Source organism: Xenopus laevis, chromosome 1L (assembly GCF_017654675.1).
Source record: "Xenopus laevis strain J_2021 chromosome 1L, Xenopus_laevis_v10.1, whole genome shotgun sequence".
Lineage (NCBI taxonomy): Eukaryota > Metazoa > Chordata > Amphibia > Anura > Pipidae > Xenopus > Xenopus laevis.
Genome location: NC_054371.1, coordinates 16,090,218 through 16,103,878, shown reverse-complemented (window position 1 = coordinate 16,103,878; position 13,661 = coordinate 16,090,218). Strand labels below are relative to the sequence as shown.

The window sequence follows — 13,661 nt, the reverse complement described above, 5'->3', positions numbered from 1 at the left end:
GAGTTAGAGTCAATGGCCTCATATCGCCCCCTTTTACATTAACGAGAGGTACAAGACAGGGTTGCCCCCTTTCCCCAGCCCTATTTGCCCTTGCGATTGAACCTCTGGCGATACTGATCAGACAGTCCCCTCGGATAAAAGGCTTAACCTTCGGCACTATACAGGAAAAAATCTCTCTATTTGCTGATGATCTTCTCATTTACCTGGCCGACCCTAACGACTCCCTTACCGCCCTTTTAGACCTGGTCAACCGATTTGGCTCTTTCTCTGGTTTGCGGGTGAATTGGGATAAGTCTGTTCTATTCCCCATTGACCCTGACCAGCCTCGACCTTTGACAGCCGAGACCCCCCTAGAGTGGGCCACTCAGTTCAAATACCTTGGCGTGACAATCCAGGCAGATGTTTCCAAGTATGTCTCCCTCAACTTGGACCCCCTCCTTACCAATCTGACCACCACACTGAACCGTTGGACGAAGTTACCTTTATCTCTATGGGGTCGAGTCAATCTTATTAAAATGATTTATCTTCCCAAAATCCTCTATTTGCTCCATAATGCGCCCATATATCTCCCTAAACACTACTTCAAGCGCCTTAACCAGATCATGATCCCCTTCCTTTGGAATAATAAAACACCCAGAATTGCTTGGACCCGGTTATGTGCCCCGTGTGAGGAGGGGGGCCTGGCTCTCCCCAATTTCTATCTATATTATCTGGCTTCACAACTTTATTACCTACACTGGTGCTTTCACCCGGACCCGTACAACCCGAACTCGCAGTTACAGGCTCTCCTTGTAGCCTCGTGGGAAGGTCTCCGACATTTTCCATACCGTTCCCTTAGGGATTACAGTCCCCTGCCAACTACTTTGACCACCCCTCACAAAGCTTGACAGGTAGCCCTCAAAACTTTGGGCCATGCTCCTCCGCTACTGTCCCCACACTTACCTTAGTGGGGTAACTCATACTTACCTCACTTCAGATACCTCCCGGATTTCATATTTTGGCCTAACAGGGACGTTAAGTGTTTAAAAGATCTTCTTGATCCCCAGGTGTTTCCCACATATTGTGCTCTTCAGCGTAAGACCCACCCGACGCCACTTTTGTTATTTCAATACCTTCAGCTTCGACATGCTTTTCACTCCCAATTTGGTACCCTTGCCCCCCAACAGTCCTCCCTGGCCATAGAAGAAACCCTCCATGACCCTAGCCCTTCCAAATTGGTGTCCCGGCTATACCACCAGCTTCTACTATCTGGGCCTAAACCCTTCCTAATTACTCATGAGAATGGTGGAATGGTGGACTAATAAAATTACTGGTCTTACACAGGAGGACTGGGAGGAGGCGATAGATAATGTGTACGTCGGCCTTATCTCTCTTAAAGATAAGTTGATTCAGTATAAAATTTTACACCATGTGTATATAACCCCAGTACGTCTTAAGCAAATGGGCCGAATCCCCCTTGACATTTGCCCGAGGTGTCAGCAACCAGGCGCGGACTTCTTCCACCTATTATGGGAATGTCGACTGATTTTGAGCTTCTGGACGCGAGTGGTTAACTTTCTAGCTGATAACCTTGACTTTCCGAGGGTTATCACCCCGTCCGTTTGTCTGTTGGGGGTCTTAGAAGAACTGGTCCCGGCCAAATACCCCAGAATTGCCTTTCGTATCCTCCTTTTCTACGCAAAGAAAACCGTTGCAATGCACTGGATGGGCACCCTACCACCTTCTCTTAGAGCGTGGGTGCAACTAGTTAATAATGTCTTACCCCTTTACAAACTTACCTATGAATCCAGGGGCTCGCCTACGAAATTTGACAACATATGGGGCTCGTGGGCTGACATAGATCCGAACCTCCCTGACTGAACGGTAGCTGTGTAGACTGTCTGGGTCGTATTAGTGGTGGTTCCACCCATCCTGTATTCCCTGTAAGGTCCCTCGGGTGTTCGATTATCCCAGAAGTCCATTATTGTCTCATAGCGATGTTTATTTTATTGTGCTTGTAGTCGACTTGCACGTCCAGCCTCTTTTTGTACCTATGTATAATCTATATGAATCGGTCTGCTTGACTGTCTGTTCTGTGTGTATGTTTTGTGTTTAAAACGAAATAAAACTTACCTTTTAAAAAAAAAAATGACTTATCCTTTAAACAAAACAGGGATTGTTTGCCCATATATTGCAATATATTTAAGATGACCAGCTTTGTCAAAGTCATCCCTGGTCTGGCCAGTCCTACACTCAACTTAAATCTGAATCATTAGATTATATTGCTTCACTTGCTTGCTGCTTTCAAGGTTAAAACTTCCAAACTTAGTTGCCCTTTTATTGGCCAATAGTGGGATCACTTGACTATGCTTATTTGCCCTCACTGTGGGATGAGGTCTGATCATAGGCCAGATATTTATTGCCCAACTGCTGTGCTTCAGCCTAATTCAGATAAGGATGTACATATGCATAAAATATGTTGCTGTATTCTAGTCAAAAAACAGCCCTTATTTCAATTATTATGGTTATTTATTATTTTTTTATTCTGCATATTAAAGAACATAGATTTGGAGTATACAACCAATACATCCCAAAAGGCAATCTGAGGGTGCTGGGAATGGCATCTAAAAAGCCAAATGTTTGCTATTATAGTTGCTGAAAGAATATTTAGCATTGTCTTTTGTTCCAATCATCTGGTTTCTATCAGGGCAATATTTCTCATGCTGAGCTTCAGAGTTGGACATATGGCAAACTACCCTGTTTAACTGAGGTGGCAGAAGTATTTGCCCAGTCGCTGTGTGAACAATGGCAATCATAGCCATGTGAACTAAATTCTGAATCAAAGCCATACTGTTTCCAATAAAAATGCTCAATGTTAAATGCTCTCTGCTGGCTGGGGCTCTTGCTAAGTGACCAGGGATGACAAGGAAGGTGAGAGGTTAATAAGTTACATTTTTACAGAAATACTTTAGCTTGTTTGCCATTGAATGGCAAACTGATTTTTGGGAAAGTGCCTATATGAACAGTTGGCTGCTTGTACTGTCGAAAGCTGACATGCAGAGGAAACAGGCCATTAGTCTGGGGAGCTGATCAACCATCATTATTCTTGGGCTAATGATTTTTTTTATTTTTGAAACAGAACTGATCCAAAATACTGCAGCTGATCTATAATATAATTTTATACATGTAAATGAAACCATAAAAGCTGCTTTATAGACTTATTTTGTTAAGGCCTTCTGCTAAGATACCTGTGCAGTAGGTGGCTCATAGGATTTGTATACCGCCCCACTAAATATTTTCTAAATTGTCTTCCAAATTTTAATTGGACTTGAACTGTGGTAAAATAAATTTTGTGGACATGCATTTTTCCAAAAGAATTCAGCTTATCTACACCATCCTCATCAAGATGATACGTTGGGAGAAGTCTAAAAAAAGTCTTAATGACTGCTACTAGTTACTACAGGTATAGGATCCCTTATCCGGAAACCCAATATCCAGAAAGCTCCGAATTACGGAATGGCTGTCTCCCATAGACTTCATTTTATCCAAATAATTCAAATTTTTAAAAATGATTTCCTTTTTCTCTGAAATAATAAAACAGTAGCTTGTACTTGATCCCAACTAAGATATAATTAATCCTTATTGGAAGCAAAACCAGCCTATTGGGTTTATTTAATGTTTACATTAATTTCTAGTAGACTTAAGGCATGAAGACCCAAATAACGGAAAGATCCGTTATCCGGAAAACCCCAGGTCCCAAGCATTCTGGATAACAGGTCCCATACCTGTACTGATAAACAAAATTCGGTGTATGCAGATTCACCTGGTAGCCCCCCTCACTTGGATGGATCCTTGTCTTAGAGTAGAGTTCAACCGTAAAGTAAAAAAATTCCGACCCCCCTACCCTACATAGACCCCCCCCCCAGCCTAGCTGCTACCCTGGGCAAATGCCCCTACATCTTTACTTGCCCCTTGTTGCAGATTCTGTCCAGTGGAAGTCATCTTCTGGCTCTTCGGTATTCTTCTGAATGAAAGCAGCACTTTTGGCACGTGAGCAGTTGTTGCGAAATATAAAATTGCTCCAATTGCGCATGCGCCGATACGGCACTTACTTCCAGAAGATTGCTGAAGAGAAGAAGATGGCTGCCATGAACTCTGCTGGGCAGAATCTGCACAGAGGGGTAAGTAAAGAGTTAGGGGCATTTGCCCTGGGTAGCAGCTAGGCTGGGTGGGAGGAGGGAGGGGGGTCTATGTAGGGTAGGGTTTTTTTTTACTTTATGGTTGAATTCTCCTTTAAGCTAGCGTTGGTCACTAGTACCCTGGCCTTGAGGGCAGAGCCACCTGCTTGGCTGTAAAAGCAGTTCTTTGATTTTCTGTGCTGTGATATCTCTTACCAATATCTTTCAATTGTAGCTCTTTTTTACTCCCATGTGTGCTCATGTCATAAATTGCATAGTTTATGATTTCTTTGTTTGGGGTTCTGAGGCTTTGTGAGTTCAGAATTCATGGAGGGTGTTTCATTAAACTTTGTCTTTCACCTCAATTAGTCTCTGGTTCCTGAAATTTAACAACATAACTTTATTGTAGGCAATGAAAATCATTTTATTATTATAAATCTGAACAATGACCAAACCAGGGCCCCCATGGTACAGATTCTTTTTTAGTTGTCCTTTAAAAAAATCATTAAACCAGTTTTCCTTTGAAAGTAATCCAGTATTGTACACAACATCTGTACCTAACAAATAGTCAATAGTTTCAAAGAAATAGCCTGTGTGTATCACAAAGACTAGCTTTGTCAACATAGTGTTTACATTTGATTTTGTAGTCTTTTTCTCCATTGAAAATAGCATAGGATGACATGTTTTATATAATGAATAATCTGTGAATTAATGTTTCTCTGAATGCTATTGTACTTTTATGATTGAGACATTCTGCAATGACGTTAATGCTTCAAGCTTCTGCCTCGCAATTAATGAGTTGCCCTGCAACTGAATTCTATTCAGCTTCCATTCTTTTGTCATATCTTAATAAGGAACCTTGGGGTTAATAAATTTAAACTAATGTTGATTTTGCATTGTGAGACAGCATTGTGTATGGCTGAGATAAAAAACAAAAGCTGGAATACATAAAGGACATATAGGATTTTCCATCTAGAAATAAACAGATACATAGATAAACAAGTGAAATAGTCATTTATTGGAGTTCCTTTAGCGATCAGTAGATTGCAATGGAGTGCTACCATACAGGAGATTGTATTATTTATAGAATCACAACTGGGACAATGAAGATATAGTGCAATTCATAGAATTCTATAGATCATCATCATCTGCAGGTTTTTCCCTAGACAAGCACTGAATTCAATGTCAATGTTTCCCAGGGACCAGGATAATTGACATTGCTAAGACTTATGTATGTTTCTTAGCACTATTTGTCAAGTCTAGTTATAATATCAGGGGTCCCCAGTCTTTTTGTTACCCATGAGCCTTACCTTAAAATTTGGGAAGCAACACAAGCAAAAAATATTCATTGGGGGTGCCAAATAAGGGCTGTAATAGGTTAACTGATAGCCCCATGTGGACTCCAAGTCTGTAGGATGCTTTGTTAGAGTGTCTTTATGCCTCCAATACTTGAATTTAATCCAGTGATTTCAAAATGGGCATTCACTATGAGGTTACTGGGAACAACATCAATGGGAGTGGAGAGCAACATGTTGCTCATAAGCCACTGGTTGGGGATCACTGCATAGCATTATAATTCATAGGATCATTTCCACCTAACCATCACTCTGCTTTTCCACCCCTCATTTTTCCTATCAGAATCCAATAGCTCTAGACTAAAGCAAATAATAAAACCCTTTAATCAAATTGTTCTTTTTTACTGGAATCCACTTATGAGTATTGTAAAGGATATTGTAAAGTATAATTTAAATAACAGCATCATGAGCATTCAATTTCAAAAGTAAAAAGAAAGTATTGGAGCCCCACCGAGTGAAGACCTGTGAGTGACAATCCCATTGGTATAAAAAGGAGACAAATTGAGAAGGGTGAGTGGTGCCAAGAGCCTGAGGTAGAAAGAAAGCCCCAAGAAGAAACCCATGGTGTAGGAGTTGACTTCATTGGAAGCTGGGGTAAAGAGATCTTATTAAAGATGCTTAGCCAGTCAAGGACTAGTTCTTGTGATTGAACACTTCCAATGTGGAGGATAGAGAATTAATATTCTTGATTTATTCCATCAGTATAAAAACTCAAATGTCTAGATTCAGGGTATAGGAGAAACTCTAAATAGTCCACCATGGAGGGCTCTGTACATTGTGACTGGAACCCACATGTGAATTTATAACATAATTTTGTTTATCAGTAGTAACTATTGGCAGTTACTGAGACTCCTATTAAGCCAGGAGTAAAATTTATTTTTTTAGGCTTCTCCCAACATATCATCCTGATTAGGATGGGTGCAGATGAGCTGAATTCTTCTGGAAAATGCATGTCCACAAAATTCATTATACCACAGTTCTAGTCCAATTAAAATTTGGAAGAAAGTTTAGAAAATATTTAGTGGGGCGGTATACAAATCATATGAGCTACCTACTGCACAGATATTTTAGCAGAAGGCCTTAGCATAATAAGCAAATTTTGAATTTAAAAATTCAAATTTCCGATTCGACTAGGGAATAGTTAAAATTCGATTCCAGTTTTTAAAAAAAATTTAATTCAAATTTTTAAATTTATCATGCACTCTTCACCACTTTAAACCTGTCAAATTGCTGTTTTAGCCTACTGGGGACGTCCTGGAATCAATTTGGAGTTGTTTGGAGGCATCCTGAAAAAGGATTTTTTGCAGACAAAACTCGATTCAAATTCAATTTAAGTTTTTAAATGGAATTTTTTTTATAAACTCCCATAAACTCTAAATTCAACCCTTGATAAATCTGCCCCTAAGTGGGTTCACTGAAAAATTCTAGACAAATAAACAACCCCATAGCAGATCATCATCATCATAATTTATTTATATAGCGCCAACAAGATTGCAGATTTAATGATTCATGAAAATACAAATATAGAACCTTTTTATAAATGTTTTCAGGTTTATAAATGTAATCTCCTATTAACTATACATTTTTAAACGCAGCATGCGCAGACAAGACAAATATTAAAAACCTTTCTACTTGAGACTTCCAGCATAGAAAATCTAATGGAAACAAAATGCTGAAATGCCGACAGTGATTACACGGCCTTGGAAATAATAGACAGTTTATGAGAAAGAAAACGCACAATCCTCCCATAATGAAAAATTAGTTTATAGGAAATGATTTATCAGTTGATTTATGAAAGCCTAAAGACACATTCATAGCTCACATAATAGACAATTATCAGTGGCAGATGTCACTGTGCTCCTTGCACTATCTGCAAGGAAACATTATGCAAAACTGGAGAATTAAATATTAGGAGCAATTTTCTGAAGTATAACAAGGAAACAGTAGGCCTCAAATTGAGCTCCTGGGAACCATCACTAAATAAAGAAAGAGAGAGAAAGAGATTTCGGCCAAGGAGGAATAAAGTGACCTTGATGAACCAAGCAAAAGCTGTAAAATTAAAACATGACTGGCACAGCCAATCTAATAAAATTCAGGGCTCAACAGAAGGTAGCAGACACACGCATGAGCTCAGTTAAGATGCAGCCTAAGCCAGTTAGAGATGGAAGCTCTGCACAGCATAGATGTTTAGGGGACATTAATATACACAACTAGGTTTGCTGTGATTATTATTACTAAAGTTATACTGCAGAAGGAAGCTTATCTTCATACTTTATATGGGTGGAAGCAACCATGAGAGCTCTATTGAGGTTACCTCATCCATTGACTCACACTCATGATCATGAAAATGACAGAATTCTTGCTTACATAACACCAATCAATAAATGCCTCTCATACATCAGAATAACCTTGTTTATTGAGGGAGAAAAATGTTTTCCAATGATGTGCTAGTGATCTGCTGTAAATATGCAGACTTGCAGCCACATGGTGGGATTTCTTTACTGGTGTATGGTTCAGCTTTAGTAGCATAATACTTTGCTTTTGGCAAACATTTTTGTTTGCTTCTTTAGTAGTAATGGGCAAATTTGTCCAGTTTCGATTCGCCGAAAAATAGAGAATTTCCCGCGGATAACGGCGAAAAATTTGCAAAACGCATTGAAGTCAAGGGGCGTCAAAATTATTTTCGATGCCTGCGAAAATTGTTCTACGCGTGCCTATTTTGGCCAAATGCATTAAAGTCAATTTTAACACACGACAATGTTTATGCACATGACTATTCTGAAATTTTTCCAACACAGTAGATTTTTTTCGTCAGCGAAATTTCGAGCAGTTTCGCAAATGTTTGGGAATTCACTGCAAATTTGTGCCTGGCAAATTTATTCACCCATCACTATTCATTAGAACTAAGGGCAGTGGCAGACTGGGCAATTTAGGGTGCTCTCTCACCAGGGCATTTTTCAGTTTGTTAAGCAGGAACAATAAAATGGTCAGAATCATCCCCCATTCATTTTTGAGTGACAATCAGTGTCAGACTGGGCTGGTGGAACTCTGGGAAAAATCTAAGTGGACGCTACTCCCTAACCTTCCCTACTGGCCATGATCAAATTGCAAAACAGGGAAAACAAGGTGAGGGGGGGGAGTTAGATTGGGAGGTGGTTGTGGGGCGCCCCAGCCTGACACTGGCGACTATCGCTAGACTGTCAAATGCTCCTATTGAAAGCCTAACCCTATACCTTTATTCATTTTTTGTCTTGGTGTTTAGTATTAAAATGAGTGTGTCCCATGATAAATTTCCTCACTGCAGGAGGTCACAAGCAGTTTTCCCTTTAAAGGGAAACTAAAGTCTAAAATAGAATAAATTCTAGAAATTTTGTATTTTGTATACAAAACATAAACATGAAATTACTGCACCAGAAGCCTATAGAAACAAATGATTTATGCTTTCAAAGTTGGCCACACGGGGTCCCGTTTTGCAATTGTTAAACATCTTTCCAAGACCACGCACATGCTCAGTGTGGTCTGGTCGATCAGCTTAGGGATCGTCATAAATTATTAAACAGCAAATGTCTAATAATATCTGCCAGAAGCTGATACAGCAAGACTAATTAATAATCAAAATGTGCAGACTGCACTGGGTCCTGTGTTGTCATGTAATCTAATGTGGATTTTTTAGTTTTTGTATTGCTTAATATAAACTTTCTCCAACTGTTCAGAACAATCCTCCAAATTGAATTCCAGTTTATCTGTTTAAATCTAGCTTCATGATCTTTGCCCCTGCAGCTGGAGTCGGAAACATTAAAGAGGATGTAAAGGCAAAAATAAAATATAATTTTTACTTTACTAACTGAAACAGAAACCTATCCACAATAATAAATCTGTACTGTTTTTATAAGAAACCTGACTGTATGCAGTGAAATTCCTTCTTCATTTACTTGCTCTGACTGCTGTGGATACAAATCTCTACACGGTCGCCCCCTGCTGTTTGAAAGTATGATCATTTCCCTGTAGAGCAGTTAGTGACCGTCTGAAGTTTCCTATCCAAAGCAGTCAGCAAGAAAATGAAGGGAAAATCTTACTGCTTACAGTCAGGTTTCTTATAAAAATAGTAGACATTATTCAATTAAATTATATTGGAGATAGGTTTATTTTTCATTGAAAGAAAGTAAAAATTTGATTTTATTTTTTTGCCTTTACATTCACTTTTATTCCTGTGTGACTATTGTGTGCAAACAATTCTTTTGTGTCCACATTTTTTAAAAAAAACTGGTCAGAATAAATCCAAAATTGTTTTCACACAAAATTGTGCGTTGGCCTCAAAATTTGTGTGCATGAGCGCACAACCGAGAGGGGACATTGATCACAGGTTAGCTCTCTACACTAAAGAAGTAGACCCTTTGTCTAATTTTTATTTCTTTGCAAAGTTTATTAAAGTAATAAACATACTTTAGGTTTGAAGGCAACAGTCTGTTGAGTAAATACACAGAGACAATATAAGTAATTAAAATGTCAACATATCAGACTGGAGAAACTGTACACAAACACTGTATCTCACTCATCAGCACATCTTGCACTCGATCTTTTTGTATACACATTTTTTTCTAATATTCATTTAATTTAAAAAACTGAAAATGGGGAAACTTCTGGATGTCTCGTCACAGAAGCAAAGATTGGTTTAATCATTATTTTAAATCACTTTTAAGGCAATTTAGATGTAGTTTTGGCCATGGTGGAATGCTTTCCATTCATAGCTACAAGCTAATAAATAGTACTGCAAATGTACTGTATCTACGTATGTATGAATAAATGGATGGGTGGGTGGATGGATGGATGGATGGGCAGACAAATGGACAGACAAACAGACATACAGAGCTTTAAAGACTAGATAGACAGACAGGGAGATATAGTAGATCTAGGGCAGAGAAATCCTGGGACGAGGTTTTTGGTCAAAAAATGCACATGCAATATATAAGCATTCAATCTACAGTGTGCTGTTATTATTTTTATTGTTAGCTTATTGCTCCTGGGTGTTTAGATTGAATAGTTCAAGGTAACCTGGTCTTGAGTAGACATCCCACATGGGATACACACATCTATAACAAAATATAATAATGTTTTCCCTTGAACAAGCAACAATCTATGCCTGTTTTGTTTCCAATTACCTTCCTCTGACTTTCACTCTAATTAGCAAAGATCTATGTGTGTCCTGCTTCTTCGTTACCAATGGCTTCTGTTTGTCTTCTACTCTAAAGTACCAACAAGCTACATTGGTTCTGCTGCCAATGACAGTCTTACCTTCCATCCCATTGCCTGATCCTCTCCCTTGTTTTTATAACAATGGATGGGCGAAAAATTTGAGAAGTGCATTGAATTTTTATACGCGTGACTATTTTGTACAAATGCATTAAAGTTAATGGGCACCTGAATAATTTTGACGCACAACAATTTCTACCTGTGCGAAATTTTGACGTGCTGCAATTTTTTTTCGTTGCAACAAATTTTTTGCATGATACATTTTGTTTGCCGCAAATCCATGCCTGGCAAATTTATTCGCCCATCAATATTAATAACTCAATCATGCCTCATTTCATCATAATCACTGCCAAATGTATGCATACTTGTATTTATATCGGGCTACGTATGTATGCAGCACTGCACAGCAGATCAATGAATTAACAGAAAAACATGCAATACAGTTACCAAGTAACAATCCCTGCTGTTACATTTACTTTGCTTTTTTTACCAGCCCTTAAGTTATTTCCAGTAAGCACCATGGCTTCCTTTATCTTCTCCATTATTTTACATTAGTCTTCTTCATTACAGGTTATCTATATCTGTCCATCTACATTATAATGCATTCACTGGTAGTGTTTAGTTTTGCCAATGTAATAAAATTACTGTATTGCTTACATGACATTCTTATCAGCATGGAGATGCTTTTTGGTGGTTAGGAATGCACCAAAACCATTTTTCATTCAGCCAAATCCCAAACCAAATCTGAATCCTAAATTTAAACAAATAAGCAAAATCCAAATCCTAATTTTAAATGGCAAATTAGCAAACTTCCAGGGGGGGGGATCATCAATTTCGAAGGTCATGTGGTTTAAATTCCTGTGATTTTAACGGTTTGAATTTGGTTCTGCCAGGCTCTTGGGTTCAGCTGAATCCAAATCCAGTCAAGAAAACTCTAGGGTTGAGGGGATTCTGAAACCTCTAATAGAACTGAAAGTTGTATTTTGTCAAGCCTTAGGGTGTTTCCATTCCAACCAGTGGTGTAACTAGACTTTATTAGGTCCTCGCTGAACCCCATACACTACGGGGCCCCCTACACTCTCAATGTCCTCTGATTGCATCACCTTTCACTACATAAAATGAATCTTGGGGGTTTCATTACTGTTCTTTTGCATTCTTGCATTTTTTTTTGCTCTTTGGGCTCCACGGAGAATGAGGCTTATGGCAGTTGATTCTACCTGCAATCCCTTAAGAAGTCTGTTATTTGCTAAAACTAGAATTTTTTTTTCTAATTTCTATAAAATAAACTTGACCAAACTCCCATTCACAATTTTATTAATAAAACAAAACGAAAAATTTGGTTCAGGGAAATTTTTGTAAATAAAACTGGTTTTATTTGGATTTGCCCCCCGAATCATTCGACTTTTTTGAGTTATCGCCCCAAAATCCAACATTTTTCTCATTATTGTGCAGCTTCAGGGTATATTATATCTAGAAAAATTAGATTTTTATTTTTTCCTGGAAAAATTTTCGTTTTCCCCTTTCAAAGCCCGACTAGAATAATTTGAACTTTAATAAATAACCCAATTGGTGTAAGTTTGTGTGTGCATAGGAGAGCTGTGTGTGAGCTCATGGGAGAGTGTGCAATCATACGTATGTACATGTGTGTGTGTGTGCCTGTAGGTGTGTGCGTGTGGTTCTGTATGTCACACATTTATTCTTTTGTAGATCTCGATTCCTCAAATCTTTTTAATGATTCCACTTAGAGAAAATTATATTTTATGTGCGCTAAAATTATTTTCTGCTAACAATTATTTTCTGCTAACAATTATGACTTGCAGACATCGCAGATTATGGTTCTGAAGGGAAAAAAGGATCAAATGTTTATTTGCTCTTTAATATGGGGGTATTACCAAGCCATTAGACTTTTCTTAGGTTTTTAGTTGCCCTCCCAGGGAGCCTAATAATGATGTAGTGGGCTTGTTAATCAATCAAATCCAGATAGCACATGTTGATGCTTAGAATTGTCCCGCTGCCTATAGCAGACGGCCCCCTGTAGTACAGTACCTCTCCTGAAGTTTAATTAAAATCTACTGCTGCTGAAAACCTGACTGACGTCTAGGTGGAAGATTTAGCTTAACGTATTTGTAAGTCGGAATAATTTAAAGCAGTAGTTCCGCTCGCTTGCTCTTCTCTCCCTCTCACTTTGCCGTTCAAATTCCTTTCAGCGCTTTCCATTTCGGAGGAAGTTTAATCTAACATTAAATTTATTTCCAGTGCCTGTTAAAAAGTCTGTCATTGTAAATTCTCCAAGAAGTGATCATTGCAGAGAGGTAATTGCCTTTCCTGCATGCAAAGGTACACACTATCCCTAGAGAAATTACATTGATCAGTGAATATGTGTCACGGCCGGCACCCAACACCAGAACAAGTGCTCGAATCCTGGTTCTGAGCTAAGCTTCACCAGTGGTGTGACCACCTTTGAGCTTCGGGAGGAGCCCTCAGCCTAATCGGGTGCCACCTGGTCTTACGAGAGGTTCAAGCAAGTGTTCTGGCAGGCAATGGGGCACGGCTGGTAGCTAGAGTCTTTGGGACCGAGGATCACGGTAACAGACAAGGATAAGGCAGAAGGATCGTCAGACAGGCTGGGTCGTGGCAGGCAGAAAGCAAGGGTCGTCAGGCAGGCAAGGGTCAAAACCGGGTATCAAGCAGGAAGGGTACAAGCAGAAGAGTAGTCGGATATCAGGCACAGGTCAGGATACAGAATTCAGGATGGTCAAGGTACAGGCTGGGTCAAACACGGATAATCAGATTCAAACAGGCAAAATAGCACAAGGCTTCAGAACAGAGCACCAGAAACAAGTTCTATCACGGGCAGTTTGCTGGGAGTGGAAGTGGCCTATTTATACCCTGTTTGGAC

At 39.1% G+C, this 13,661-nt stretch overlaps 1 protein-coding gene across 5 annotated transcripts in view; it reads right to left on the bottom strand.

Annotated features, from left to right (window-relative positions):
- ctnna2.L (catenin alpha 2 L homeolog) overlaps positions 1-13,661 on the bottom strand; it is a 1,040,499-nt gene that overhangs the window by 212,873 nt on the left and 813,965 nt on the right.